General features: G+C 47.9%; 1 long non-coding RNA gene across 2 annotated transcripts; it reads right to left on the bottom strand.

The window, feature by feature from the left end:
- On the bottom strand, positions 1 to 25,433 carry LOC127958095 (uncharacterized). Of its 2 annotated transcripts, XR_008153977.1 has the most exons (4): positions 25,046 to 25,433; positions 22,090 to 22,589; positions 15,175 to 15,268; positions 1 to 693 (listed from the first exon to the last, which is right to left on the bottom strand). It is a non-coding gene; the product is annotated as an uncharacterized LOC127958095 (long non-coding RNA). The 2 variants fall into 2 exon arrangements; XR_008153976.1 differs by lacking the exon at positions 1 to 693 and having other exon boundaries at positions 14,861 to 15,268.
- Between the last annotated feature and the right edge of the window lie 944 nt (positions 25,434 to 26,377).

Below are 26,377 nucleotides of genomic sequence, written 5' to 3'. Positions count from 1 at the left end.
CGGCGCGTAACTAGTCCCGCAGTTTTCGTCACAGACCAACGAAACAGGCGTCAAATCGTGCGGCCTATACGGGAATGGTGTGCTATGACTTTTATAAGCGATCGGGCGTACGATGTTCGTACACCGGGCGAAAAATCGGGCGAAAAATCCCATAGACAATGCATTGCGGCCAACTTTGACGGATCATAGCTCCGAGAGAGAATTTCGCAGAAACATGTGAATCACTACATTTGGAGAGGCTATCAGGCTGTGTGAGAACATACCCCGCAATGGGGTATAAGTTGTACCCCTGGGGCGCAAGAGCCCCCCAAAGTTGCCCCATTCTATACCAATGGTGAGGGATCGCCCATGAAACATTGTGTTTCACCTACTGTGGGAAATTACATAGGGATTTTGCATTGAACATAACTACCTATCACAATGTCATAGAGACAAGGGGGTGGGCTCATTTGAATCAGGCAACCAATCAGTCTCTCAGGGTCGTTATGAGGCTATCAAGCCACGCCCTAGCAACCATTAACAAGCCCCTTAGTAACAAGCTCCATAGACTTCCATTGAAAAATATAAAATGAATAACTTTGGATAGAAGTGTCATAGAAACATGAGGGTTGGCTCGTTTGACTCGGGGCAGCAAATGGCCAATCACGAATCACCTTCAACACTTCATAGCCACGCCCTAGCAACCATTTGGACCTCCCTAGCGACCAAAAGCATAGAGTGATATCTTCAAATCTGAATATCATAAACGCATGGGGGTTGGTTTATATCATTCAGACTAGCAAGCAGACTTCGGAGTATCATCATTGGCAGTTGCCAGGCCACTCCCTAGCAACCAAACGGAGTACCCTAGCAACCGTTTTGCACGACCTATATCTCTGCATCAGAACATCGTACAGACATGGCGGTTGGATTTTTTGACTCATGCTAGCACACTGGACTTCCAACATGCTAGTCATGCTAGCAGTGATTAGCTACATGCTAATAGTGATTAGCTAAGTGCTCAAATGGGCTAAGAACTCTATAATAACTACATAGTGACCATCTGTGACAACTACCAACCACCTAGTAACATCATAGCAACCACCCAGGAGACCATAGCAACTGCCTAGCAACCAGCCAAAACACCCTAGCAACCGCCTAGCAACACCTTAGCAACCACCCCAAGTACCGTAGCAACTGCCTAGCAACCACCCAGGTTACCATAGCAACCGCCCTAGCAACCACCCCGGGTACCCTAGCAACCACCTAGCAGCACCCTAGCAACCACCCCGATTACCCTAGCAACCACCCTGGGTACCCTAGCAACGGCCCTAGCAACCATCATGGGGACCCTAGCAACCGCCCTAGCAACCACCCCGGGTACCCTAGCAACCACATAGCAACACCCTAGCAACCGCCCCGATTACCCTAGCAACCACTCTGGGTACCCTAGCAACGGCCCTAGCAACCATCATGGGGACCCTAGCAACCGCCCTAGCAACCACCCCGGGTACCCTAGCAACCACATAGCAACACCCTAGCAACCACCCTGATTACCCTAGCAACCACCCTGAGTACCCTAGCAACGGCCCTAGCAACCACCCTGGGTACCTTAGCAACCATCATGGGGACCCTAGCAACCGCCTTAGCAACCACCCAGGGTACCTTAGCAACCACCATAGCAACCTCATTGCAACAACCTAGCAACAGGGCGCAGAGTTTTGCCACTGCAAGCACCACTCACATTTTCTTCAGGAAATGTACCTTCTAGTGTTACTATTACTATTCGCCTTGACAAAACTTCGGCACGCTACTCATCCAGCAATTTTTGTAGCAGACCCATGAATGAGGTGTCAAATCGTGCGGCATATTGAGGAGATGTGTGCTATGACTTTTCTAAGCAATCGGACTTACGATAATCGTACAGTGGGCGAAGAAAATGTGTGAAAATATCCCATAGACTTAACAATGGAAAAACTATCTGACATCATATCTTTGAATCAGAAAGTCACAGAGGCTTGGGAGAGGGCTCTTTTGACTCGGCCTATCAAGCAGTCCATAAGTAGTGACATAACAACTTCATATACATGCCCTAGCAACCACTTTTAGCAACCTAGCAACTGTTTAACTACATTTAGAAGCTGTATCTCAGCAAAATAACTATATAGAAACACTGGAATGGGCTTTTTGGATTCAGGATGGTAAATAATCTTTAAATATCACCCCATAAACTATATAGCCACACCATAGCAACCATTTAGGGCACCCTAGCAACCATATAGCAATATAAAGAACTTATATCATGGCTCCACAACATCACACAGGCATCATGGGTGGCTACAGGGCGCCGAGTTTTGCCACTGCAAGCACCACTCACATTTTCTTCAGGAAATGTACCTTCTAGTTAGTGGTGCTTGCCGGAGGCAAGGCACTACTATTATTATCTCACATACTTATTATTATTTTTATTATACTAGATTCGTACAAATTTCGGCGCGTAACTAGTCCCGCAGTTTTTGTCACAGACCAACGAAACAGGCGTCAAATCGTGCGGCCTAATCGGGAATGGTGTGCTATGACTTTTATAAGCGATCGGGCGTACGATGTTCGTACACCGGGCGAAAAAACGGGCGAAAAATCGCATAGACAATGCATTGCGGCCAACTTTGACGGATCGTAGCTCCGAGAGAGAATTTCGCAGAAACACGTGAATCTCCACATTTGGAGAGGCTATCAGGCTGGGCGAGAACATACCCCACAGTGGGGTATAAGTTGTACCCCTGGGGCGCAAGAGCCCCCCAAAATTGCCCCTAATACAAAGTATAGGGAGGACTTTTCCTGCTATGGGACATTACAAAGGGATTTTGTATTGAACATAACTCTGGATCACAGTGTCATAGAGACAAGGGGGTGGGCTTATTTGAATCAGGCAACCAATCAGTCTCTCTGGATCACTGTGAATCTATCAAGCCACGCCCTAGCAACCAATTAGAGCACCATAGCAACAAGCCCCATAGACTTCCATTGAAAAAGATCAAATGAATAACTTTGGATAGAAGTGTAATAGAAACATGAGGGTGGGCTCGTTTGACTCAGGGCAGCAAACGGCCAATCACGAATCACCTTCAACACTACATAGCCACGCCCTAGCAACCATTTGGACCTCCCTAGCGACCAAAAGTATAGAGATATATCTTAACATCTGAAAGACATAGAAGCATGGGGGTTGGTTTATATTAGCAAGCAACCATTGGAGTATCATCAATGGCAGCTGCCAGGCCACTCCCTAGCAACCAAACACAGTACCCTAGCAACCGTTTTGCAAGATCTATATCTCTGCATCAGAACATCGTATAGGCATGGGGGTTGGTTTATATTGGCGAGCAGCCTTTGGAGTATCACCATTGGCAGCTGCCAAGCCACTCCATAGCAACCAAATGGAGTACCCTAGCAACCGTTTTGCATGACCTATATCTCTGCATCAGAACATCGTACAGACATGGCGGTTGGATTTTTTGACTCATGCTAGCACACTGGACTTCCAACATGCTAGTCATGCTAGCAGTGATTAGCTACATGCTAATAGTGATTAGCTAAGTGCTCAAATGGGCTAAGAACTCTATAATAACTACATAGTGACCATCTGTGACAACTACCAACCACCAAGTAACATCATAACAACCACCACAGTTACCATAGCAACTGCCTAGCAACCACCCCGGGTACCCTAGCAACCACATAGCAACACCCTAGCAACCGCCCCAATTACCCTAGCAACCACCCTGAGTACCCTAGCAACGGCCCTAGCAACCATCATGGGGACCCTAGCAACCGCCCTAGCAACCACCCCGGGTACCCTAGCAACCACATAGCAACACCCTAGCAACCACCCCGATTACCCTAGCAACCACCCTGGGTACCCTAGCAACGGCCCTAAAAACCATCATGGGGACCCTAGCAACCGCCCTAGCAACCACCCCGGGTACCCTAGCAACCACATAGCAACACCCTAGCAACCACCCCGATTACCCTAGCAACCACCCTGGGTACCTTAGCAACGGCCCTAGCAACCATCATGGGGACCCTAGCAACCGCCCTAGCAACCACCCCGATTACCCTAGCAACCACCCTGAGTACCCTAGCAACGGCCCTAGCAACCATCATGGGGACCCTAGCAACCGCCCTAGCAACCACCCCGGGTACCTTAGCAACCATCGTAGCAACCTCATTGCAACACCCTAGCAACAGAGGGGCGAGTTTTGCCACTGCAAGCACCACTCACATTTTCTTCAGGAAATGTACCTTCTAGTGTTACTATTACTATTCGCCTTGACAAAACTTTGGCACGCTACTCCTCCCGCATTTTTTGTCACAGACCCATGAATGAGGTGTCAAATCGTGCGGGATATTGAGGAGAGGTGTGCTATGACTTTTCTAAGCAATCGGACTTACGATAATCGTACAGCAGGCGAAGAAAATGTGTGAAAATATCCCATTGACTTAACATTGGAAAAACTATCTGACATCATATCTTTGAATCAGAAAGTCATAGAGGCTTGGGAGAGGGCTCTTTTGACTCGGCCTATCAAGCAGTCCATAAGTAGTGACATAACAACTTCATATCCATGCCCTAGCAACCAATTTTAGCCCCCCTAGCAACTGTTTAACTACATTTAAAAGCTGTATCTCAGCAAAAATAACTATATAGAAACACTGGCTTGGGCTTTTTGCATTCAGGCTGGTAAATAATCTTTAAATATCACCCCATAAACTATATAGTCACACCATAGCAACCATATAGATCACCCTAGCAACCATATAGCAATATAAAGTACTTATATCTCAGCTCCACAACATCACACAGGCATCATGGGTGGCTACAGGGCGCCGAGTTTTGCCACTGCAAGCACCACTCACATTTTCTTCAGGAAATGTACCTTCTAGTTAGTGGTGCTTGCCGGAGGCAAAGCACTACTACTATTATCTCACATACTTATTAGTGGTGCTTGCCGGAGGCAAAGCACTACTACTATTATCTCACATACTTATTATTATTCTGCTTCTTCTTATAGATCCGTACAAATTTCGGCGCGTAACTAGTCCCGCAGTTTTCGTCACAGACCAACAAAACAGGCGTCAAATCGTGCGGCCTATACGGGAATGGTGTGCTATGACTTTTATAAGCGATCGGGCGTACGATGTTCGTCCGGCGGGCGATAATTCGGGCGATAAATCCCATAGACAATGCATTGCGGCCAACTTTGACGGATTGTAGCTCCGAGTGAGAATTTCGCAGAAACATGTGAATCACCACATTTGGAGAGGCTATGAGGCTGTGCAAGATCATACCCCGCAATGGGGTATAAGTTGTACCCCTGGGGCGCAAGAGCCCCCCAAAGTTGCCCCATTCTATGTCAATGGTGAGGGATCGCCCATGAAACAATGTGTTTTTCCTACAATGGGAAATTACATAGGGATATTGTATTGAACATAACTCTGCATCACATAGTCATAGAGACAAGGGGGTGGGCTCATTTGAATCAGGCAACCAATCAGACTCTCAGGATCATTATGAAGCTATCAAGCCACGCCCTAGCAACCATATAGAGCACCATAGCAACAAGCCCCATAGACTTCCATTGAAAAAGATCAAATGAATAACTTTGGATAGAAGTGTCATAGAAACATGAGGGTGGGCTCGTTTGACTCGGGCAGCAAACGGCCAATCATGTATCTCCTTCAAGACAACCTAGCCACGCCCTAGCAACCATTAAGAGCTACCTAGCAACCCACAGTATAGAGAGATATCTTAACATCTGAAAGACATAGAAGCATGGGGGTTGGTTTATATTAGCAAGCAACCATTGGAGTATCATCATTGGCAGCTGCCAGGCCACTCCCTAGCAACCAAACACAGTACCCTAGCAACCGTTTTGCAAGATCTATATCTCTGCATCAGAACATCGTAGAGGCATGGGGGTTGGTTTAAATTGGCGAGCAGCCTTTGGAGTATCACCATTGGCAGCTGCCAAGCCACTCCATAGCAACCAAACACAGTACCCTAGCAACCGTTTTGCATGACCTATATCTCTGCATCAGAACATCGTACAGACATGGCGGTTGGATTTTTTGACTCATGCTAGCACACTGGACTTCCAACATGCTAGTCATGCTAGCAGTGATTAGCTACATGCTAATAGTGATTAGCTAAGTGCTCAAATGGGCTAAGAACTCTATAATAACTACATAGTGACCATCTGTGACAACTACCAACCACCTAGTAACATCATAGCAACCACCCAGGAGACCATAGCAACTGCCTAGCAACCAGCCAAAACACCCTAGCAACCGCCTAGCAACACCTTAGCAACCACCCCAAGTACCGTAGCAACTGCCTAGCAACCACCCAGGTTACCATAGCAACCGCCCTAGCAACCACCCCGGGTACCCTAGCAACCACATAGCAACACCCTAGCAACCGCCCCAATTACCCTAGCAACCACTCTGGGTACCTTAGCAACGGCCCTAGCAACCATCATGGGGACCCTAGCAACCGCCCTAGCAACCACCCCGGGTACCCTAGCAACCACATAGCAATACCCTAGCAACCGCCCCGATTACCCTAGCAACCACCCTGGGTACCCTAGCAACGGCCCTAGCAACCATCATGGGGACCCTAGCAACCGCCCTAGCAACCACCCCGGGTACCCTAGCAACCGCAGAGCAACACCCTAGCAACCGCCCCGATTACCCTAGCAACCACCCTGGGTACCTTAGCAACGGCCCTAGCAACCATCATGGGGACCCTAGCAACCGCCCTAGCAACCACCCCGGGTACCCTAGCAACCGCATAGCAACACCCTAGCAACCACCCCGGATACCCTAGCAACCACCCTGAGTACCTTAGCAACGGCCCTAGCAACCATCATGGGGACCCTAGCAACCACCCCGGGTACCCTAGCAACCACATAGCAACACCCTAGCAACCACCCCGATTACCCTAGCAACCATGCTGGGTACCCTAGCAACGGCCCTAGCAACCATCATAGGGACCCTAGTAACCACCCCGGGTACCCTAGCAACCACACCTTAGCAACAGAGGGGCGAGTTTTGCCACTGCAAGCACCACTCACATTTTCTTCAGGAAATGTACCTTCTAGTGTTACTATTACTATTCACCTTGACAAAACTTTGGCACGCTACTCCTCCCGCATTTTTTGTCACAGACCCATGAATGAGGTGTCAAATCGTGCGGGATATTGAGGAGAGGTGTGCTATGACTTTTCTAAGCAATCGGACTTACGATAATCGTACAGCGGGCGAAGAAAATGTGTGAAAATATCCCATTGACTTAACATTGGAAAAACTATCTGACATCATATCTTTGGATCAGAAAGTCATAGAGGCTTGGCAGAGGGCTCTTTTGACTCGGCCTATCAAGCAGTCCATAAGTAGTGACATAACAACTTCATATCCATGCCCTAGCAACCAATTTTAGCCCCCTAGCAACTGTTTAACTACATTTAAAAGCTGTATCTCAGCAAAAATAACTATATAGAAACACTGGCTTGGGCTTTTTGCATTCAAGCAGGTAAATAATCTTTAAATATCACCCCATAAACTATATAGTCACACCATAGCAACCATATAGAGCACCCTAGCAACCATGTAGCAATATAAATCCTTCTATCTCTGCTTCAAAACATCACACAGGCATCATGGGTGGCTACAGGGCGCAGAGTTTTGCCACTGCAAGCACCACTCACATTTTCTTCAGGAAATGTACCTTCTAGTTATTATTATTATTATTATTATTCTTCCGTACGAATTTCGGCGCGTAACTAGTCCCGCAGTTTTCGTCACAGACCCGCAAAAGAGGCGTCAAATCGTGCGGCCTAGTCGGGAATGGTGTGCTATGACTTTTATAAGCGATCGGGTGTACGATGTTCGTACACCGGGCGAAAAATCGGGCGAAAAATCGCATAGACAATGCATTGCGGCCAACTTTGACGTCTCGTAGCTCCGAGAGAGAATTTTGCAGAAACATGTGAATCACCACATTTGGAGAGGCTATCAGGCTGTGCGCGATCATACCCCGCAATGGGGTATAAGTTGTACCCCTGGGGTGCAAGAGCCCCCCAAAGTTGCCCCATACTAAGCCAATGGGGAGGGATCGCCCATGAAACAATGTGTTTTTCCTACTGTGGGAAATTACATAGGGATTTTGCATTGAACATAACTATGGATCACATAGTCATACAGACAAGGGGGTGGGCTCATTTGAATCAGGCAACCAATCAGACTCTCATGATCACTATGAAGCTATCAAGCCACGCCCTAGCAACCATATAGAGCACCATAGCAACAAGCTCCATAGACTGCCATTGAAAAATATAAAATTAATAACTTTGGATAGAAGTGTCATAGAAACATGAGGGTGGGCTCGTTTGACTCGGGCAGCAAACGGCCAATCATGTATCTCCTTCAAGACAACCTAGCCACGCCCTAGCAACCATTAAGAGCTACCTAGCAACCCAAAGTATAGAGAGATATCTTTACATCTGAAAGACATAGAAGCATGGGGGTTGGTTTATATTAGCAAGCAACCATTGGAGTATCATCATTGGCAGCTGCCAGGCCACTCCCTAGCAACCAAACACAGTACCCTAGCAACCGTTTTGCAAGATCTATATCTCCGCATCAGAACATCGTAGAGGCATGGGGGTTGGTTTATATTGACGAACAGCCTTTGGAGTATCACCATTGGCAGCTGCCAGGCCACTCCCTAGCAACCAAATGGAGTACCCTAGCAACCGATTTGCACGACCTATATCTCTGCATCAGAACATCGTACAGACATGGCGGTTGGATTTTTTGACTCATGCTAGCACACTGGACTTCCAACATGCTAGTCATGCTAGCAGTGATTAGCTACATGCTAATAGTGATTAGCTAAGTGCTCAAATGGGCTAAGAACTCTATAATAACTACATAGTGACTATCTGTGACAACTACCAACCACCTAGTAACATCATAGCAACCACCCAGGAGACCATAGCAACTGCCTAGCAACCACCCCGGGTACCCTAGCAACCACATAGCAAGACCCTAGCAACCGCCCCAAGTACCCTAGCAACCACCCTGAGTACCCTAGCAACGGCCCTAGCAACCATCATGGGGACCCTAGCAACCGCCCTAGCAACCACCCCGGGTACCCTAGCAACCACATAGCAACACCCTAGCAACCGCCCCGATTACCCTAGCAACCACCCTGGGTACCCTAGCAACGGCCCTAGCAACCATCATGGGGACCCTAGCAACCGCCCTAGCAACCACCCCGGGTACCCTAGCAACCACATAGCAACACCCTAGCAACCGCCCCGATTACCCTAGCAACCACCCTGGGTACCCTAGCAACGGCCCTAGCAACCATCATGGGGACCTTAGCAACCGCCCTAGCAACCACCCCGGGTACCCTAGCAACCACATAGCAACACCCTAGCAACCACCCCGATTACCCTAGCAACCACATAGCAACACCCTAGCAACCACCCTGGGTACCTTGGCAACCATCATGTGGACCCTAGCAACCACCCTAGTAAGCACCATAGCAACCTCATTGCAACACCCTAGCAACAGAGGGGCGAGTTTTGCCACTGCAAGCACCACTCACATTTTCTTCAGGAAATGTACCTTCTAGTGTTACTATTACTATTCGCCTTGACAAAATTTCGGCACGCTACTCCTCCCGCATTTTTTGTCACAGACCCATGAATGAGGTGTCAAATCGTGCGGGATATTGAGGAGAGGTGTGCTATGACTTTTCTAAGCAATCGGACTTACGATAATCGTACAGCGGGCGAAGAAAATGTGTGAAAATATCCCATTGACTTAACATTGGAAAAACTATCTGACATCATATCTTTGGATTAGAAAGTCATAGAGGCTTGGGAGAGGGCTCTTTTGACTCGGCCTATCAAGCAGTCCATAAGTAGTGACATAACAACTTCATATCCATGCCCTAGCAACCAATTTTAGCCCCCTAGCAACTGTTTAACTACATTTAAAAGCTGTATCTCAGCAAAAATAACTATATAGAAACACTGGCTTGGGCTTTTTGCATTCAGGCTGGTAAATAATCTTTAAATATCACTATATGAACTATATAGGCACACCATAGCAACCATATAGAGCGCCCTAGCAACCATATAGCAATATAAAGAACTTATATCATGGCTCCACAATATCAAACAGGCATCATGGGTGGCTACAGGGCGCAGAGATTTGCCACTGCAAGCACCACTCACATTTTCTTCAGGAAATGTACCTTCTAGTTAGTGGTGCTTGCCGGAGGCAAGGCATCACTATTACTATCTCACATACCACTATTACTATCTCACATACTTATTATTCTTCTTCTTCTTTTTCTTCTTCTAGATCCGTACAAATTTCGGCGCGTAACTAGTCCCGCAGTTTTTGTCACAGACCATCGAAACAGGCGTCAAATCATGCGGCCTAATTGGGAATGGTGTGCTATGACTTTTATAAGCGATCGGGCGTACGATGTTCGTACACCGGGCGAAAAAACGGGCGAAAAATCGCATAGACAATGCATTGCGGCCAACTTTGACGGATCGTAGCTCCGAGAGAGAATTTCGCAGAAACACGTGAATCTCCACATTTGGAGAGGCTATCAGGCTGTGCGAGAACATACCCCGCAGTGGGGTATAAGTTGTACCCCTGGGGCGCGAGAGCCCCCCAAAAATGGCCCTAATACAAAGTATAGGGAGGACTTTTCCTGCTATGGGACATTACATAGGGATTTTGTATTGAACATAACTCTGCATCACAGTGTCATAGAGACAAGGGGGTGGGCTCATTTGAATCAGGCAACCAATCAGTCTCTCAGGATCACTGTGAATCTATCAAGCCACGCCCTAGCAACCATATAGAGCACCATAGCAACAAGCCCCATAGACTTCCATTGAAAAAGATAAAATGAATAACTTTGGATAGAAGTGTGATAGAAACATGAGGGTGGGCTCGTATGACTTGGGCAGCAAACGGCCAATCATGTATCTCCTTCAAGACAACCTAGCCACGCCCTAGCAACCATTAAGAGCTACCTAGCAACCCAAAGTATAGAGAGATATCTTAACATCTGAAAGACATAGAAGCATGGGGGTTGGTTTATATTAGCAAGCAACCATTGGAGTATCATCATTGGCAGCTGCCAGGCCACTCCCTAGCAACCAAACACAGTACCCTAGCAACCGTTTTGCAAGATCTATATCTCTTCATCAGAACATCGTAGAGGCATGGGGGTTGGTTTATATTGGCGAGCAGCCTTTGGAGTATCACCATTGGCAGCTGCCAAGCCACTCCATAGCAACCAAACGGAGTACCCTAGCAACCGTTTTGCACGACCTATATCTCTGCATCAGAACATCGCACAGACATGGCGGTTGGATTTTTTGACTCATGCTAGCACACTGGACTTCCAACATGCTAGTCATGCTAGCAGTGATTAGCTACATACTAATAGTGATTAGCTAAGTGCTCAAATGGGCTAAGAACTCTATAATAACTACATAGTGACCATCTGTGACAACTACCAACCACCTAGTAACATCATAGCAACCACCCAGGAGACCATAGCAACTGCCTAGCAACCAGCCAAAACACCCTAGCAACCGCCTAGCAACACCTTAGCAACCACCCCAAGTACCGTAGCAACTGCCTAGCAACCACCCAGATTACCATAGCAACCGCCCTAGCAACCACCCCGGGTACCCTAGCAACCACATAGCAACACCCTAGCAACCGCCCCAATTACCCTAGCAACCACCCTGGGTACCTTAGCAACGGCCCTAGCAACCGTCATGGGGACCATAGCAACCGCCCTAGCAACCACCCCGGGTACCCTAGCAACCACATAGCAACACCCTAGCAACCACCCCGATTACCCTAGCAACCACCCTGAGTACCCTAGCAACGGCCCTAGCAACCATCATGGGGACCCTAGCAACCGCCCTAGCAACCACCCCGGGTACCCTAGCAACCACATAGCAACAACCTAGCAACCGCCCCGATTACCCTAGCAACCACCCTGGGTACCTTAGCAACGGCCCTAGCAACCATCATGGGGACCCTAGCAACCACCCCGGGTACCCTAGCAACCACATAGCAACACCCTAGCAACCACCCTGATTACCCTAGCAACCACCCTGAGTACCCTAGCAACGGCCCTAGCAACCACCCTGGGTACCTTAGCAACCATCATGGGGACTCTAGCAACCGCCTTAGCAACCACCCAGGGTACCTTAGCAACCACCATAGCAACCTCATTGCAACAACCTAGCAACAGGGCGCAGAGTTTTGCCACTGCAAGCACCACTCACATTTTCTTCAGGAAATGTACCTTCTAGTTAGTGGTGCTTGCCGGAGGCAAGGCATCACTATTACTATCTCACATACTTATTATTATTATTCTTATAGATCCGTACAAATTTCGGCGCGTAACTAGTCCCGCAGTTTTCGTCACAGACCAACGAAACAGGCGTCAAATCGTGCGCCCTAATCGGGAATGGTGTGCTATGACTTTTATAAGCGATCGGGCGTACGATGTTCGTACACCGGGCGAAAAAACGGGCGAAAAATCGCATAGACAATGCATTGCGGCCAACTTTGACGGATCGTAGCTCCAAGAGAGAATTTCGCAGAAACACGTGAATCTCCACATTTGGAGAGGCTATCAGGCTGTGCGAGAACATACCCCGCAGTGGGGTATAAGTTGTACCCCTGGGGCGTAAGAGCCCCCCAAAATTGCCCCTAATACAAAGTATAGGGAGGACTTTTCCAGCTATGGGACATTACATAGGGATTTTGTATTGAACATAACTCTGGATCACATAGTCATAGAGACAAGGGGGTGGGCTCATTTGAATCAGGCAACCAATCAGACTCTCATGATCATTATAAAGCTATCAAGCCACGCCCTAGCAACCATATAGAGCACCATAGCAACAAGCCCCATAGACTTCCATTGAAAAAGATCAAATTAATAACTTTGGATAGAAGTGTCATAGAAACATGAGGGTGGGCTCGTTTGACTCGGGCAGCAAACAGCCAATCACGAAACTCCCTCAACACTTCATAGCCACGCCCTAGCAACCATTAAGAGCTACCTAGCAACCTAAATCCAAAGATAGATATCTTAACATCGGAAAGACATAGAAGCATGGGGGTTGGTTTATATTAGCAAGCAACCAATGGAGTATCACCATTGGCAGCTGCCAGGCCACTCCCTAGCAACCAAACACAGTACCCTAGCAACCGTTTTGCAAGATCTATATCTCTGCATCAGAACATCGTAGAGGCATGGGGGTTGGTTTATATTAGCAAGCAACCATTGGAGTATCACCATAGGCAGCTGCCAAGCCACTCCATAGCAACCAAATGGAGTACCCTAGCAACCGTTTTGCACGACCTATATCTCTGCATCAGAACATCGTACAGACATGGCGGTTGGATTTTTTGACTCATGCTAGCACACTGGACTTCCAACATGCTAGTCATGCTAGCAGTGATTAGCTACATGCTAATAGTGATTAGCTAAGTGCTCAAATGGGCTAAGAACTCTATAATAACTACATAGTGACCATCTGTGACAACTACCAACCACCAAGTAACATCATAACAACCACCCTGGTTACCATAGCAACTGCCTAGCAACCACCCCGGGTACCCTAGCAACCACATAGCAACACCCTAGCAACCCCCCCAATTACCCTAGCAACCACCCTGGGTACCTTAGCAACGGCCCTAGCAACCATCATGGGGACCCTAGCAACCGCCCTAGCAACCACCCCGGGTACCCTAGCAACCACATAGCAACACCCTAGCAACCATCCCGATTACCCTAGCAACCATCCTGAGTACCCTAGCAACGGCCCTAGCAACCATCATGGGGACCCTAGCAACCGCCCTAGCAACCACCCAGGGTACCCTAGCAACCACATAGCAACACCCTAGCAACCACCCCGATTACCCTAGCAACCACCCTGGGTACCCTAGCAACGACCCTAGCAACCATCATAGGGACCCTAGCAACCGCCCTAGCAACCACCCCGGGTACCCTAGCAACCACATAGCAACACCCTAGCAACCGCCCCAATTACCCTAGCAACCACCCTGGGTACCTTAGCAACGGCCATAGCAACCATCATGGGGACCCTAGCAACCGCCCTAGCAACCACATAGCAAGACCCTAGCAACCATTCAGATTACCCTAGCAACCACCCTGGGTACCTTAGCAACCATCGTAGCAACCTCATTGCAACAACCTAGCAACAGGGCGCCGAGTTTTGCCACTGCAAGCACCACTCACATTTTCTTCAGGAAATGTACATTCTAGTTAGTGGTGCTTGCCGGAGGCAAGGCACTACTATTATTATCTCACATACTTATTATTATTCTTATTCTTCTTCTTCCGTACGATTTTCGGCGCGTAACTAGTCCCGCAATATTCGTCACAGACCAACGAAACAGGCGTCAAATCGTGCGGCCTATACGGGAATGGTGTGCTATGACTTTTATAAGCGATTGGGCGTACGATGTTCGTACACCGGGCGAAAAATCGGGCGAAAAATCCCATAGACAATGCATTGCGGCCAACTTTGACGGATCGTAGCTCCGAGAGAGAATTTCGCAGAAACATGTAAATCACCACATTTGGAGAGGCTATGAGCCTGTGCAAGATCATACCCCGCAATGGGGTATAAGTTGTACCCCTGGGGCGCAAGAGCCCCCCAAAGTTGCCCCATACTAAGCCAATGGTGAGGGATCGCCCATGAAACAATGTATTTTTCCTACTGTGGGAAATTACATAGGGATTTTGCATTGAACATAACTATGGATCACATAGTCATAGAGACAAGGGGGTGGGCTCGTTTTAATCAGGCAACCAATCAGACTCTCAGAATCATTATGAAGCTATCAAGCCACGCCCTAGCAACGATATAGAGCACCATAGCAACAAGCTCCATAGACTGCCATTGAAAAAGATCAAATGAATAACTTTGGATAGAAGTGTCATAGAAACATGAGGGTTGGCTCGTTTGACTCGGGGCAGCAAATGGCCAATCACGATTCACCTTCAACTCTTCATAGCCACGCCCTAGCAACCATTTGGACCTCCCTAGCGACCAAAAGCATAGAGAGATATCTTCAAATCTGAATATCATAAAGGCATGGGGGTTGGTTTATGTCATTCATACTAGCAAGCAGACTTTGGAGTATCATCATTGGCAATTGCCAGGCCACTCCCTAGCAACCAAACACAGTACCCTAGCAACCGTTTTGCAAGATCTATATCTCTTCATCAAAACATCGTAGAGGCATGGGGGTTGGTTTATATTGGCGAGCAGCCTTTGGAGTATCACCATTGGCAGCTGCCAAGCCACTCCATAGCAACCAAACAGAGTACCCTAGCAACCGTTTTGCACGACCTATATCTCTGCATCAGAACATCGTACAGACATGGCGGTTGGATTTTTTGACTCATGCTAGCACACTGGACTTCCAACATGCTAGTCATGCTAGCAGTGATTAGCTACATGCTAATAGTGATTAGCTAAGTGCTCAAATGGGCTAAGAACTCTATAATAACTACATAGTGACCATCTGTGACAACTACCAACCACCTAGTAACATCATAGCAACCACCCTGGTTACCATAGCAACTGCCTAGCAACCACCCCGGGTACCCTAGCAACCACATAGCAACACCCTAGCAACCATCCTGATTACCCTAGCAACCACCCTGGGTACCTTAGCAACGGCCCTAGCAACCATCATGGGGACCCTAGCAACCGCCCTAGCAACCACCCCATGTACCCTAGCAACCACATTGCAACAGCGTAGCAACAGAGGGGCGAGTTTTGCCACTGCAAGCACCACTCACATTTTCTTCAGGAAATGTACCTTCTAGTGTTACTATTACTATTCGCCTTGACAAAACTTTGGCACGCTACTCCTCCCGCATTTTTTGTCACAGACCCATGAATGAGGCGTCAAATCGTGCGGGATATTGAGGAGAGGTGTGCTATGACTTTTCTAAGCAATCGGACTTACGATAATCGTACAGCGGGCGAAGAAAATGTGTGAAAATATCCCATTGACTTAACATTGGAAAAACTATCTGACATCATATCTTTGGATCAGAAAGTCATAGAGGCTTGGGAGAGGGCTCTTTTGACTCGGCCTATCAAGCAGTCCATAAGTAGTGACATAACAACTTCATATCCATGCCCTAGCAACCAATTTTAGCCACCTAGCAACTGTTTAACTACATTTAAAAGCTGTATCTCAGCAAAAATAACTATATAGAAACACTGGCTTGGGCTTTTTGCATTCAGGCTGGTAAATAATCTTTAAATATCACCCCATAAACTATATAGTCACACCATAGCAACCATATAGAGCACCCTAGCAACCATTTAGCAATATAAATCCTTCTATCTCTGCTTCAAAACATCACACAGGCATCATGGGTGGCTACAGGGCGCAGAGTTTTGCCACTGCAAGCACCACTCACATTTTCTTCAGGAAATGTACCTTCTAGTTAGTGGTGCTTGCCGGAGGCAAAGCACTACTACTATTATCTCACATACTTATTATTATTATTATACTAGATCCGTACAAATTTCGGCGCGTAACTAGTCCCGCAGTTTTCGTCACAGACCAACAAAACAGGCGTCAAATCGTGCGCCCTAATCGGGAATGGTGTGCTATGACTTTTATAAGCGATCGGGTGTACGATGTTCGCACACCGGGCGAAAAAACGGGCGAAAAATCCCATAGACAATGCATTGCGGCCAATTTTGACGGATCGTAGCTCCGAGAGAGAATTTCGCAGAAACACGTAAATCACCACATTTGGAGAGGCTATCAGGCTGTGTGAGAACATACCCCGCATTGGGGTATAAGTTGTACCCCTGGGGCGCAAGAGACCCCCAAATTTGCCCCTAATACAAAGTATAGGGAGGGCTACTATGGGAAATTACATAGGAATTTTGCATTGAACATAACTCTGGATTATAGTGTCATAGAGACAAGGGGGTGGGCTCATATTAATCAGGCAACCAATCAGTCTATCAGGATCACTATGAAGTTATCAAGCCACGCCCTAGCAACCATATAGAGCGCCATAGCAACAAGTTCCATAGACTTCCATTGAAAATGATAAAATGAATAACTTTGGATAGAAGCGTCATAGAAACATGAGGGTGGGCTCGTTTGACTCGGGCAGCAAACGGCCAATCATGTATCTCCTTCAAGACAACCTAGCCACGCCCTAGCAACCATTAAGAGCTACCTAGCAACCCAAAGTATAGAGAGATATCTTAACATCTGAAAGACATAGAAGCATGGGGGTTGGTTTATATTAGCAAGCAACCATTGGAGTATCATCATTGGCAGTTGCCAGGCCACTCCCTAGCAACCAAACACAGTACCCTAGCAACCATTTTTCAAGATCTATAATTCCACATCAGAACATCCTAGAGACATGGGGGTTGGTTTATATTAGCAAGCAGACTTTGGAGTATCATCATTGGCAGCTGCCAAGCCACTCCCTAGCAACCAAACGGAGTACCCTAGCAACCGTTTTGCACGACCTATATCTGTGCATCAGAACATCGTACAGACATGGAGGTTGGATTTTTTGACTCATGCTAGCACACTGGACTTCTAACATGCTAGTCATGCTAGCAGTGATTAGCTACATGCTAATAATGATTAGCTAAGTGCTCAAATGGGCTAAGAACTCTATAATAACTACATAGTGACCATCTGTGACAACTACCAACCACCTAGTAACATCATAGCAACCACCCAGGAGACCATAGCAACTGCCTAGCAACCAGCCAAAACACCCTAGCAACCGCCTAGCAACACCTTAGCAACCACCCCAAGTACCGTAGCAACTGCCTAGCAACCACCCAGGTTACCATAGCAACCGCCCTAGCAACCACCCCGAGTACCCTAGCAACCACATAGCAACACCCTAGCAACCGCCCCAATTACCCTAGCAACCACCCTGGGTACCTTAGCAACGGCCCTAGCAACCATCATGGGGACCCTAGCAACCGCCCTAGCAACCACCCCGGGTACCCTAGCAACCACATAGCAACACCCTAGCAACCACCCCGATTACCCTAGCAACCACCCTGGGCAACCTAGCAACGGCACTAGCAACCATCATGGGGACCCTAGCAACCACCCCGGGTACCCTAGCAACCACATATCAACACCCTAGCAACCGCCCCGATTACCCTAGCAACCACTCTGGGTACCCTAGCAACGGCCCTAGCAACCATCATGGGGACCCTAGCAACCGCCCTAGCAACCACCCCAGGTACCCTAGCAACCACATAGCAACACCCTAGCAACCGCCCCGATTAACCTAGCAACCACTCTGGGTACCCTAGTAACCGCCCTAGCAACCGTCCTTGGTACCCTAGCAACCGCCCTAGCAACCACCCCATGTACCCTAGCAACCTCATTGCAACACCCTAGCAACAGAGGGGCGAGTATTGCCACTGCAAGCACCACTCACATTTTCTTCAGGAAATGTACCTTCTAGTTAGTGGTGCTTGCCGGAGGCAAGGCATCACTATTATTATCTCACATACTTATTATTCTTATTCTTCTTCTTATAGATTCCGTACGAATTTCGGCGCGTAACTAGTCCCGCAGTTTTCGTCACAGACCAACGAAACAGGCGTCAAATCGTGCGGCCTATACGGGAATGGTGTGCTATGACTTTTATAAGCGATCGGGCGTACGATGTTCGTACACCGGGCGAAAAATCGGGCGAAAAATCCCATAGACAATGCATTGCGGCCAACTTTGACGGATCATAGCTCCGAGAGAGAATTTCGCAGAAACATGTGAATCACTACATTTGGAGAGGCTATCAGGCTGTGTGAGAACATACCCCGCAATGGGGTATAAGTTGTACCCCTGGGGCGCAAGAGCCCCCCAAAGTTGCCCCATTCTATACCAATGGTGAGGGATCGCCCATGAAACATTGTGTTTCACCTACTGTGGGAAATTACATAGGGATTTTGCATTGAACATAACTACCTATCACAATGTCATAGAGACAAGGGGGTGGGCTCATTTGAATCAGGCAACCAATCAGTCTCTCAGGGTCGTTATGAGGCTATCAAGCCACGCCCTAGCAACCATTAACAAGCCCCTTAGTAACAAGCTCCATAGACTTCCATTGAAAAATATAAAATGAATAACTTTGGATAGAAGTGTCATAGAAACATGAGGGTTGGCTCGTTTGACTCGGGGCAGCAAATGGCCAATCACGAATCACCTTCAACACTTCATAGCCACGCCCTAGCAACCATTTGGACCTCCCTAGCGACCAAAAGCATAGAGTGATATCTTCAAATCTGAATATCATAAACGCATGGGGGTTGGTTTATATCATTCAGACTAGCAAGCAGACTTCGGAGTATCATCATTGGCAGTTGCCAGGCCACTCCCTAGCAACCAAACGGAGTACCCTAGCAACCGTTTTGCACGACCTATATCTCTGCATCAGAACATCGTACAGACATGGCGGTTGGATTTTTTGACTCATGCTAGCACACTGGACTTCCAACATGCTAGTCATGCTAGCAGTGATTAGCTACATGCTAATAGTGATTAGCTAAGTGCTCAAATGGGCTAAGAACTCTATAATAACTACATAGTGACCATCTGTGACAACTACCAACCACCTAGTAACATCATAGCAACCACCCAGGAGACCATAGCAACTGCCTAGCAACCAGCCAAAACACCCTAGCAACCGCCTAGCAACACCTTAGCAACCACCCCAAGTACCGTAGCAACTGCCTAGCAACCACCCAGGTTACCATAGCAACCGCCCTAGCAACCACCCCGGGTACCCTAGCAACCACCTAGCAGCACCCTAGCAACCACCCCGATTACCCTAGCAACCACCCTGGGTACCCTAGCAACGGCCCTAGCAACCATCATGGGGACCCTAGCAACCGCCCTAGCAACCACCCCGGGTACCCTAGCAACCACATAGCAACACCCTAGCAACCGCCCCGATTACCCTAGCAACCACTCTGGGTACCCTAGCAACGGCCCTAGCAACCATCATGGGGACCCTAGCAACCGCCCTAGCAACCACCCCGGGTACCCTAGCAACCACATAGCAACACCCTAGCAACCACCCTGATTACCCTAGCAACCACCCTGAGTACCCTAGCAACGGCCCTAGCAACCACCCTGGGTACCTTAGCAACCATCATGGGGACCCTAGCAACCGCCTTAGCAACCACCCAGGGTACCTTAGCAACCACCATAGCAACCTCATTGCAACAACCTAGCAACAGGGCGCAGAGTTTTGCCACTGCAAGCACCACTCACATTTTCTTCAGGAAATGTACCTTCTAGTGTTACTATTACTATTCGCCTTGACAAAACTTCGGCACGCTACTCATCCAGCAATTTTTGTAGCAGACCCATGAATGAGGTGTCAAATCGTGCGGCATATTGAGGAGATGTGTGCTATGACTTTTCTAAGCAATCGGACTTACGATAATCGTACAGTGGGCGAAGAAAATGTGTGAAAATATCCCATAGACTTAACAATGGAAAAACTATCTGACATCATATCTTTGAATCAGAAAGTCACAGAGGCTTGGGAGAGGGCTCTTTTGACTCGGCCTATCAAGCAGTCCATAAGTAGTGACATAACAACTTCATATACATGCCCTAGCAACCACTTTTAGCAACCTAGCAACTGTTTAACTACATTTAGAAGCTGTATCTCAGCAAAATAACTATATAGAAACACTGGAATGGGCTTTTTGGATTCAGGATGGTAAATAATCTTTAAATATCACCCCATAAACTATATAGCCACACCATAGCAACCATTTAGGGCACCCTAGCAACCATATAGCAATATAAAGAACTTATATCATGGCTCCACAACATCACACAGGCATCATGGGTGGCTACAGGGCGCCGAGTTTTGCCACTGCAAGCACCACTCACATTTTCTTCAGGAAATGTACCTTCTAGTTAGTGGTGCTTGCCGGAGGCAAGGCACTACTATTATTATCTCACATACTTATTATTCTTCTTCTTCTAGATCCGTACAAATTTCGGCGCGTAACTAGTCCCGCAGTTTTTGTCACAGACCAACGAAACAGGCGTCAAATCGTGCGGCCTAATCGGGAATGGTGTGCTATGACTTTTATAAGCGATCGGGCGTACGATGTTCGTACACCGGGCGAAAAAACGGGCGAAAAATCCCATAGACAATGCATTGGGGCCAACTTTGACGGATCGTAGCTCCGAGAGAGAATTTCGCAGAAACACGTGAATCACCACATCTGGAGAGGCTATCAGCCTGTGCCAGAACATACCCCGCATTGGGGTATAAGTTGTACCCCTGGGGCGCAACAGCCCCCCAAATTTGCCCCTAATACAAAGTATAGGGAGGGCTTTTCCTACTGTGGGACATTACATAGGGATTTTGTATTGAACATAACTCTGGATCACAATGTCATGGAGACAAGGGGGTGGGCTCATTTGAATCAGGCAACCAATCAGTCTCTCAGGATTGCTGTGAATCTATCAAGCCACGCCCTAGCAACCATAGAGAGCGCCATAGCAACAAGCTCCATAGACTTCTATTGAAAAAGATAAAATGAATAACTTTGGATAGAAGTTTCATAGAAACATGAGGGTGGGCTCGTTTGACTCGGGGCAGCAAATGGGCAATCACGAATCACCTTCAACACTTCAAAACCACGCCCTAGCAACCATTTGGAGCTCCCTAGCGACCCAAAGCATAGAGAGATATCTTCAAATCTGAATATCATAAAGGAATGGGAGTTGGTTTATATCACTCATATAGGCTAGCAGACTTCGGAGTATCATCATTGGTAGGTGTTAGGCCACTCCCTAGCAACCAAACACAGTGCCCTAGCAACCCTTTTGCAAGATCTATATCTCTGCATCAGAATATCGTACAGACATGTGGGTTGGTTTATATTAGCAAGCAACCATCGGAGTATCATCATTGGCAGCTGCCAGGCCACTCCCTAGCAACCAAACACAGTACCCTAGCAACCGTTTTACAAGATCTATATCTCTGCATCAGAACATCATAGAGGCATGGGGGTTGGTTTATATTGGCGAGCAGCCTTTGGAGTATCACCATTGGCAGCTGCCAAGCCACTCCATAGCAACCAAACGGAGTACCCTAGCAACCGTTTTGCACGACCTATATCTCTGCATCAGAACATCGTACAGACATGGCGGTTGGATTTTTTGACTCATGCTAGCACACTGGACTTCCAACATGCTAGTCATGCTAGCAGTGATTAGCTACATGCTAATAGTGATTAGCTAAGTGCTCAAATGGGCTAAGAACTCTATAATAACTACATAGTGACCATCTGTGACAACTACCAACCACCTAGTAACATCATAGCAACCACCCAGGAGACCATAGCAACTGCCTAGCAACCAGCCAAAACACCCTAGCAACCGCCTAGCAACACCTTAGCAACCACCCCAAGTACCGTAGCAACTGCCTAGCAACCACCCAGGTTACCCTAGCAACCACCCTAGCAACCACCCCGGGTACCCTAGCAACCACATAGCAACACCCTAGCAACCGCCCCAATTACCCTAGCAACCACCCTGGGTATCTTAGCAACGGCCCTAGCAACCATCATGGGGACCCTAGCAACCGCCCTAGCAACCACCCCGGGTACCCTAGCAACCACATAGCAACACCCTAGCAACCACCCCGATTACCCTAGCAACCACCCTGAGTACCCTAGCAACGGCCCTAGCAACCATCATGGGGACCCTAGCAACCGCCCTAGCAACCACCCCGGGTACCCTAGCAACCACATAGCAACACCCTAGCAACCACCCCGATTACCCTAGCAACCATCCTGGGTACCCTAGCAACGGCCCTAGCAACCATCATGGGGGCCCTAGCAACCGCCCTAGCAACCACCCCGGGTACCCTAGCAACCACATAGCAACACCCTAGCAACCGCCCCGATTACCCTAGCAACCACCCAGGGTACCTTAGCAACCACCTTAGCAACCTCATTGCAACACCCTAGCAACAGAGGGGCGAGTTTTGCCACTGCAAGCACCACTCACATTTTCTTCAGGAAATGTACCTTCTAGTGTTACTATTACTATTCGCCTTGACAAAACTTTGACACGCTACTCCTCCCGCATTATTTGTCGCAGACACATGAATGAGATGTCAAAACGTGCGGCTTATGGAGGAGAGGTGTGCTATGACTTTTCTAAGGAATCGGAATTACGATAATCGTACAGCGGGCGAAGAAAATGTGTGAAAATATCCCATTGACTTAACATTGGAAAAACTATCTGACATCATATCTTTGGATCAGAAAGTCATAGAGGCTTGGGAGAGGGCTCTTTTGACTCGGCCTATCAAGCAGTCCATAAGTAGTGACATAACAACTTCATATCCATGCCCTAGCAACCAATTTTAGCCCCCCTAGCAACTGTTTAACTACATTTAAAAGCTGTATCTCAGCAAAAATAACTATATAGAAACACTGGCTTGGGCTTTTTGCATTCAGGCTGGTAAATAATCTTTAAATATCACCCCATAAACTATATAGTCACACCATAGCAACCATATAGAGCACCCTAGCAACCATGTAGCAATATAAATCCTTCTATCTCTGCTTCAAAACATCACACAGGCATCATGGGTGGCTACAGGGCGCAGAGTTTTGCCACTGCAAGCACCACTCACATTTTCTTCAGGAAATGTACCTTCTAGTTATTCTTATTCTTCTTATTCTTCTTCCGCCAAAACTTCGGCGCGTAACTAGTCCCGCAGTTTTTGTCACAGACCAACGAAACAGGCGTCAAATCGTGCGGCCTAATCGGGAATGGTGTGCTATGACTTTTATAAGTGATCGGGCGTACGATGTTCGTACACCGGGCGAAATTTCGGCCGAAAAATCGCATAGACAACGCATTACGGCCAACTTTGACGGATCGTAGCTCCGAGAGAGAATTTCGCAGAAACATGTGAATCACAACATTTGGAGAGGCTATCAGGCTGTGCGAGAACATACCTCGCAGAGGGGTACAAGTTGTACCCCTGGGGCGCTAGAGACCCCCAAAGTTGCCCCATAGACATACTATGGTGCGGGATCGCCCATGAAACACTGTGTTTTTCCTACTATGGGAAATTACGTAGGGATTTTGTATTGAACATAACTCTGCATCACAGTGTCATAGAGACAAGGGGGTGGGCTCATTTGAATCAGGCAACCAATCAGACTCTCATGATCATTATAAAGCTATCAAGCCACGCCCTAGCAACCATATAGAGCACCATAGCAACAAGCCCCATAGACTTCCATTGAAAAAGATCAAATGAATAACTTTGGATAGAAGTGTCATAGAAACATGAGGGTGGGCTCGTTTGACTCGGGCAGCAAACGGCCAATCATGTATCTCCTTCAAGACAACCTAGCCACGCCCTAGCAACCATTAAGAGCTACCTAGCAACCTAAATCCAAAGATAGATATCTTAACATCTGAAAGACATAGAAGCATGGGGGTTGGCTTATATTAGCAAGCAACCATTGGAGTATCATCATTGGCAGCTGCCAGGCCACTCCATAGCAACCAAACGGAGTACCCTAGCAACCGTTTTGCACGACCTATATCTCTGCATCAGAACATCGTACAGACATGGCGGTTGGATTTTTTTGACTCATGCTAGCACACTGGACTTCCAACATGCTAGTCATGCTAGCAGTGATTAGCTTCATGCTAATAGTGATTAGCTGAGTGCTCAAATGGGCTAAGAACTCTATAATAACTACATAGTGACCATCTGTGACAACTACCAACCACCTAGTAACATCATAGCAACCACCCAGAAGACCATAGCAACTGCCTAGCAACCAGCCGAAACACCCTAGCAACCGCCTAGCAACACCTTAGCAACCACCCCAAGTACCATAGCAACTGCCTAGCAACCACCCAGGTTACCATAGCAACCGCCCTAGCAACCACCCCGGTTACCCTAGCAACCACATAGCAACACCCTAGCAACCGCCCCAATTACCCTAGCAACCACCCTGGGTACCTTAGCAACGGCCCTAGCAACCATCATGGGGACCCTAGCAACCGCCCTAGCAACCACCCCGGGTACCCTAGCAACCGCATAGCAACACCCTAGCAACCGCCCCGATTACCCTAGCAACCACCCTGAGTACCCTAGCAACGGCCCTAGCAACCATCATGGGGACCCTAGCAACCGCCCTAGCAACCACCCCGGGTACCCTAGCAACCACATAGCAACACCCTAGCAACCACCCCCATTACCCTAGCAACCACCCTAGGTACCCTAGCAACGGCCCTAGCAACCATCATGGGGACCCTAGCAACCGCCCTAGCAACCACCCCTGGTACCCTAGCAACCACATAGCAACACCCTAGCAACCACCCCGATTACCCTAGCAACCACCCTGGGTACCCTAGCAACGGCCCTAGCAACCATCATGGGGACCCTAGCAACCGCCCTAGCAACCACCCCGGGTACCCTAGCAACCACATAGCAAGACCCTAGCAACCATTCAGATTACCCTAGCAACCACCCTGGGTACCTTAGCAACCATCATGGGGACCCTAGCAACCGCCCTAGCAACCACCCAGGGTACCTTAGCAACCACCGTAGCAACCTCATTGCAACAACCTAGCAACAGGGCGCCGAGTTTTGCCACTGCAAGCACCACTCACATTTTCTTCAGGAAATGTACCTTCTAGTTATTATTATTATTCTTCCGTACAAATTTCGGCGCGTAACTAGTCCCGCAGTTTTCGTCACAGACCAACGAAACAGGCGTCAAATCGTGCGGCCTATTCGGGAATGGTGTGCTATGACTTTTATAAGCGATCGGGCGTACGATGTTCGTACACCGGGCGAAATATCGGCCGAAAAATCGCATAGACAATGCATTACGGCCAACTTTGACGAATCGTAGCGCAGAGAGAGAATTTCGCAGAAACATGTGAATCACCACATTTGGAGAGGCTATCAAGCTGTGCGAGAGGATACCTCGCAGAGGCGTACAAGTTGTACCCCTGGGGCGCTAGAGACCCCCAAAGTTCCCCATAGACATACTATGGTGAGGGATCGCCCATGAAACAGTGTGTTTTTCCTACTATGGGAAGTTATACAGGGATTTTGTATTGAACATAACTCAGGATCACAGTGTCATAGAGACAAGGGGGTGGGCTCATTTGAATCAGGCAACCAATCAGTCTC

This window comes from Carassius gibelio, chromosome B5, assembly GCF_023724105.1.
Source record: "Carassius gibelio isolate Cgi1373 ecotype wild population from Czech Republic chromosome B5, carGib1.2-hapl.c, whole genome shotgun sequence".
Taxonomy (NCBI): Eukaryota; Metazoa; Chordata; class Actinopteri; order Cypriniformes; family Cyprinidae; genus Carassius; species Carassius gibelio.
The sequence above is the reverse complement of the archived record's forward strand: the minus strand, read 5'-3'. Positions and strand labels throughout refer to the sequence as shown.